This window comes from Azolla caroliniana, unplaced genomic scaffold (genome assembly GCF_043228905.1).
Source record: "Azolla caroliniana isolate FFs.n. ecotype wild unplaced genomic scaffold, voAzoCaro1.0.p SCAF_108, whole genome shotgun sequence".
Classification (NCBI taxonomy): Eukaryota; Viridiplantae; Streptophyta; class Polypodiopsida; order Salviniales; family Salviniaceae; genus Azolla; species Azolla caroliniana.
In genome coordinates, this window is record NW_028230543.1 from 60466 (window position 1) to 67552 (window position 7087).

Consider the following 7087-nt stretch of genomic DNA (forward strand, 5'->3'; position numbering starts at 1 on the left):
AAAGACCTTTGGCTGCCGGTTCAGTTCGGGGACAAGAGACCGGACAAAATCGACGCCGCGATATGGGAGGTGATGCACATGAAGACAACGGCGTATATACGGTGCTTCATCGACATGAGCCTATACAACAACTTCAATGAAGAGAGCACGGCTCATGAGCTCTGGGAGAAGATCAGCATTATGTTTTAGAACAAAAATGTTGTTAACCAGGTTTCGGTATTCCAGAAGCTAGTAAGACTCCGATACCAAGATGGCTCCAGCATGGTGGAGCACATGAATGCCTTCCAGGTGTTGATCCACTAGGCAACATCATTGGAAGTACCTCTTGCCGATGAGGTACTAGCATTACTCCTGCTCGGTTCCCTCCCAGATAGCTGGGAGACGTTGGTTGTTACCTTGGGCAACGCCGGGCCGGAAGGGAAACAGTTATCCCTAGCAAGAGTGAAGTCGAGCTTGCTAGATGAGGAGGCACGTCGGAAAGATAAGGATACGAGCTCCGACTCCAAAGCGCTCCTTACCGAATCGGAACGCGGAAGACAAAGGAACCGTAGTCCCCAAAACCGGGAAAAGTCGGGGACACGGTCAAAGTCAAGGGGGAGGCCTACTTGCTTCTATTGCGGCAAGCCGAGACACTTCCAGAAGAACTGTCGGCATTTCCGAAAGGACAAGGAAACCAACGGTACCGATTCGAAGCGGACACCGGACCGAAACGGTAAAGACCGGAGGGGAACGGACCGGAAGGGAATGACGGCAATCACGGCAAGTGAAGAAGAGTTGATGCTCATCACTAAGGAGAGTGAGATAAACCTTGCCGGCGACGAGATGACCTGGGTGGTCGACTCCAGAGTGTCGTTCCACCTTACCCCGGACCGGAAATGCTTCTCATCCTACTCAGCCGGTGATCACGGCTGTGTCCGGATGGGGAATGAAGGTACATGTCAAATTGTCGGCATAGGAGACGTGTGGCTGTCAACACCAACCGGATGCAAGATGCTGCTGAAGGATGTCCGACACGTTTCGGAGGTTCGTCTAAACCTTATATCAGCCTGTTGGCTAGATGATGAAGGCTACACGGGTAGCATCCGGAACGGTGTTATGAAGTTCAGCAAAGGGAGGCTGCCTAATTGTGGCTCGAGCCTGGAAGGTAAACACGATGTACCTGATGAATGCTCAGTTATGTCCGGAGGAAGTGAGCATGGCATCCGACATTGCCGGTGAACAGTGGCACAAAAGGTTGTGTCACATGAGCGAGAAGGGGATCAAGAGGCTTGCAGACGACAACCTCATTCCAATGAAGAACGTGCACTTGGAGAAGTGCACTGATTGCCTTGCCGGTAAGCAAAACCTTACCACTGGAGTTGGTGCATACTGATGTGTGTCAAGTGGACACGAAGTCACATGCAGGATCGCAGTACTTCGTGACATTCATAGATGACCACAACCGGAAGTTGTGGGCCACACCGTTGAAGACGAAGGATCAAGTGTTATCCATCTTCAAAGAGCTCCATGCGAGAGTGGAAAGAGAAACCGGCCGGAAGCTGAAGGCGGTTCGAGCAAATATCAGAGATGAATATCGGGGGTAGTTTGAGGAGTACTGTCGCTTGAAGGGAATCCGGCTTGAATTTACCGTGCTGAAGACGCTGGAACGAAACGGGTTGGCCGAGAGGATGAACCGGACCATAATGGAGAGGGTCCGGAGTATGGCGGCGCATGCAAAACTACCCAAGAAGTTTTGGGCTGAGGCACTGTCAACGGCGACATATGTGATAAACAGATCACCCTCAGTACCCTTGGACGAAGACACGCCACAGAGAGTCTGGACCGATAAGGAAGTGTCCTACCGGCATCTGAAAGTATTCGGGTGTCTTGTGTACGTGCATGTTGTTAAGGACCGGAGAGGAAAGTTGGATCCAAAGACCCGACCATGCATATTCCTCGGTTACGGCGACGATGAGTTCGGCTACCGAGTGTGGGACCTGGTCGACAAGAAGGTGTTCCGGAGTCGAGATATTATCCTCATGGAGGACAAGACGCTCGCCGACTGGGAGTCGGAGAAGAAGATAATGAACTCTGAGTCGACCAGTAAGGATCGATTCTACGATGAGCAGACCCAACCGGCAAGAGACCGGTTAGCACTCGAGGAACCAGCCGGTTACGGTGAGGATACCGAACCAGCAGAAGAAGAAGTAGAGGAAGCTGAAACCGGAACCGACCAAGACCCCGAATCGGATTCGGATGAAGATCAAATAGTGGAGCCGGTTGCCGAAGACCAAAGACGGAGATATCCTCTCAGAGAGAGAAGATTTCCGGATTCAGAGCATGTGCTGCTGACCAATGAGGTGTTGGGATTACGGTCCCTCCGGATGGGATGGTCGGATGTCCGGGAATCGGATGATGAAGACCCCGACTACGGAGCCGGATGCTAAAGACTCCGGCTACGGAGCCGGATGATGAAGACCCTGGCTACGGAGCCGGATGCTGAAGACCCCGGTTACGGAGCCGGATGACGAATGTACCCGGAGAGAGATCCAGATGCGGGGACATATTTGTGAATATGTTTGCCAAGAGCCCTTGAGGCTATATTTGTAAATAGCCCGAAAGTCATATGTGTATAAATATGACTTAGGGCAAACAGTTTAAATGTTGTTACTCATTTTTCTGGTTTTCCACTTAGAGGGAGCTAAGTGAGCAGCCGAGAGAGAGAGAGAGAGACAGAGAGAGAGAGAGAGAGAGAGACGAAGAGGTCGTTGCCTCTGTGTATTACCGCCGCCTGTGGCGAAGACAGTGAGCTCAAGGTCGTTGCCTTGTAGCTTCACCATTGTACACCTCTGTTTATAGTGATAGTTGGAGTTTGAGGACTCCCGTGGTTTTTCCCATCTAGGGTTTTCCACGTAAAACATCCTGTGTACTCTTTTCTCTATTACCTTTGTGCATTTTGTATTTCCCGTTTTCTGAGAGTTGATCCTATTCCTCGGTTGTGGCCGAGCGCTGTTTTGCAACATGAGGGAGAGCCGGAAAGCTTCGAAGAAGCGAAGGATGACACCCACAGCCGCAAATGGTTGAGTGCCATGCAGGATGAGATGGATTCCCTAAATGAGAACCATACATATGAATTGGTAGAGTTGCCGAAAGGAAATCGGGCACTCCGAAACAAGTGGATGTACAAGTTGAAACGGGAGATGCCGGTAACCCCCCGAGGTACAAAGCCAGGATCGTGGTAAAGGGATTCCAGTAGAAGAAGGGCATGGACTTCGACGAGATATTTGCCCCGGTAGTAAAGATGACCTCCATCCGGACGGTGCTGAGTATAGCGGCAAGCATGGACCTCGAGGTAGAGCAGCTAGACGTGAAGACAACATTCCTTCACGGTGACCTCGAAGAGGAGATCTACATGCAGCAACCGGAAGGATTCGTGGAGAAGGGGAAGGAGCACCTGGTATGCCGGTTGAAGAAGAGCCTGTACGGACTGAAGCAGGCTCCCCGACAATGGTACCGGAAGTTCGACTCCTTCATGACCGATCAAGGGTACCACAAGACGCAGGCCGATCACTGCGTGTTTGTGAAGAAGTTCGAAGGAGGCGACTTCCTGATACTCCTTCTGTACGTGGATGACATGTTGATCGTCGGACGGGACCAAGTCAAAATACGGATGTTGAAGAAGGCTCTCAACCGAACTTTCGCAATGAAAGACTTGGGTCCAGCAAGGCAGATGCTGGGGATGCATATCATCCGGAACCGGCCATCAAAGCAATTGTGGCTGTCACAGGAGAAGTACATGACAAAGGTGCTTCAGCGGTTCAACATGTTGGAAGCGAAACCGGTCGGAACGACACTCCCGGCAAACTGCAGATTATTTGGTAAGCAAAGCCCGAAGAAGAAAGCAGAGAAGGCTGATATGATGAAGGTTCCATATGCCTCTGCCGTTGGGAGCTTAATGTACACAATGGTGTGTACCCGACCAGATATAGGATACGCAGTCGGAGTGGTGAGCCGGTTTATGAGCAATCCTGGAAAGGAGCACTCGAACGCAGTCAAATGGATACTCCGGTACTTGAAGGGCACTTCGAATATGTGTCTCCGATTCGGCTCCGGAAAACCTCAACTTGACGGTTTTACCGATTCGGACATGTTGGCTGATGTGGATACAAGCCGGTCCACATCCGGGTATGTAATGACATATGCAGGGGGAGCTGTTTCGTGGCAGTCGAGGCTGCAGAAGACGGTTGTGTTGTCAACCACGGAGGCGGAGTACATGGCGGTTGTGGAAATCGGCAAGGAAATATTATGGATGAAGGACTTCATCGGAGAGCTCGGTATCAGGCAAGATGAATACCGGCTCTACTGCGACCGTCAAAGAGCCATCCACCTTGCCAAGAATGCGGCCTACCATTCCCGGACGAAGCATATCCAGCGAAGGTATCACTGGATCTGGGAAGGAGTAGATGACCAGGAGTTCGCGTTGACGAAGATCCACACGGTTGAGAACAGGTCAGATATGCTGACCAAAGTACTGATACCCGACAAGTTGGATGCATGCCGGAAGCAGATCGGACTAGTAAGACAGCCCATGCCGGAGTGAAGGGGGAGTTTGTTAGGAAACAAATCCCTCCGGATGGGAAGTGGCCGAAACCGGATGAGGAATACCCAGCTACGGAGAGCCGGGTACTACGGAGAGCCGGATGGTGCAAACCCGATGAGAACCGGATGACAAGTACTCGGCTACGAAGAGCCGGATGGTGCAGACCCGGTGAGAACCGGATGACGAGTACCCGGCTACGGAGAGCCGGATGGTGCAGACCCGGTGAGAACCGGATGACGAGTACCCGGAAAGCGCCGGATGATGCAGGCCCGGTGAGGAGTGATCACCGGATGAAGAGACATATTCGTAAATATGTTTTTGAGAGTCCATCATGGCTATATTTGTAAATGGCCGAAAAGTCATATTAGTATAAATATGACTTAGGGCAAACTTTTGTGAGTGTGTTGTCATTCTTGTTTGCGCAAGATCAGAGCGCGTAACTGTGTACAGAGAGAGAGAAAGAGAGGAAGAGGTAGTTGCCTCTGTTGTAACCGCCGCCTGTGGCGAAGATAGAAAGCTCGAGGTTGTTGCCTCGGTGCTCTACTGTTGTATGTTGTCGTGAAGATTTTCGTCCATGGGCGGAAACCGGGGTGGAAGGGGGCAAGTCGGCGGTGTGCAACCTGTGCACATGTATACTAGGATATGGTGTATAGAGAGTGAGGGGACATTTTGTCCCACATTGTAAGGTCCCTCCCTCCTTGGGCTATAAAAGGAGGGGAGGGGTCACTTATGGAGGGGTTGCCTATTTTGTGCGAGTAAGGTATACCACTTAGTCGAGGGGTTCTCCCTCTTCCCTTTTCGTTTAGGGTTAGGGTTTCGGTTAGGGTTTTCTTCTTGGGTTTCCCTTTAGGGTTTTCGGATAGTCATTTTGGTGCGGCCATGGCGGCCACCACTGTTGTAACCATTCGTTGTTTTAACATAACTTGTTGAGCATCTTGCCTCCGCCGATCTCTCCTTCGATGTCGTGGTCTTATTCTTTCCTCTTCTCCTCTTGAGCTAAGCCTCCATATCATTGTTGAGAAGCAAGCTCAACATGGTATGTGATGCTTATGAGAAATAAGCTATAGTAGCTATTTAGCTACTAGTGAACAAAAAGGTAAAACAGCTATTTAGCTAGTGACAGCTAATTAGCTAGTGAACAGCTATTTAGCGACTGACAGCTAATTAGCTGCATGTGTAATAACTTATGACTTAGGTAAAAGTAAGTGAGAGTGAATAGCAAGTAAGCAGTAAGAAAAAACAGAGAATAGTGAGTAGAGAACTCTGAGAGAGTGAGAGACCAGAAGACTGACGAGAGCAAGTTGAGCTCTACATGTAATAGAAGAAAACCATTTTGCTACTACAGAGGTAAGTCCCCTTTCCTTTCTCTGTCTGTTTAGAGCACGCTAACGATCCAGCACACTACGATCCGCCGCGCATACAAAAGAAGAGCCCGAGTGCCTTCTTCACGTTTTCTTAACATGGTATCAGAGCAGAGTAGCTCGTAAGGAAGAGTATAGCAGTGCCTTAATCTGAGAAAGTTATTTCTCTGGTTGCTGATCAGAAATCAGAAAGTTACTTGTTGAAGTAACTAAAGCAAACCCCTGGTTTTTTGGAAGGAAAAAAAATGGCTGCAGAGAATGTAGGCCAAATGGTCACAGAGAAATTAGATAAAAACAATTTCCCGGCGTGGAAATTCAGAATGACAAACTTTCTGATGGGGAAAGGATATTGGGATTACATTGAAGGAGACCTAGAAGAGGCTCCAGAGATCCCAGAAGAGAATGCAACGGCTGCACATATTAAGGCATTTAAAGATTGGAATCAAGGGGCAAGGAAAGTAATGCATTGGCTATCACTCAGCATCTCAGATTCGATGCTTGGGCACATACAGGATGCTATGCTCCCAAAAGAAGCTTGGGACAGTTTGGTAAAACTGTTTGCAGTAAACACAAAAGCTAGAAAGCTACAGTTGAAGACTGAGCTAAATACCTTAGAAAAAGGTAAGATGTCAATAAATGAGTATGCCCTAAAAATCAAGAGTATATGTGAATCACTTGCTTCTATCAATGTGAAGATAGAAGATGATGACAAAGTGGAAACATGCTTAAGAGGCTTAGGACCTCAATACAAGAGTTTTAAAACTTCTATGCTCACAAGGGATAGTATCCCAAGTTTTTCAGATCTGGTCTCAATGCTTGTGGTAGAGGAAAGGAATCAGATGGATGATGCAAATAAAGGAAACTCAGAGAATGAGGGGCAAGCCCTCTATAATAATGCCGGAAGAGGCCGAGGAAGAGGCCATGGAAGATTTGGCTCAGGAAGAACCAATAATAATGGCTTTCAAGGAAGAGGACAACAAGCTCATAGAGGAGGAAACAACAACAGAGGCAGGGGGAGCAACCGAGGTAGAGGTAAGCAAACTTATGTAAATGATGATGGCTGCTGGTATTGTGGTAAACCAGGCCATACACAGGCTGAATGTTACAAGAAACAAAATGATGAGAAAAGAGGAAAAGGACAACAGAG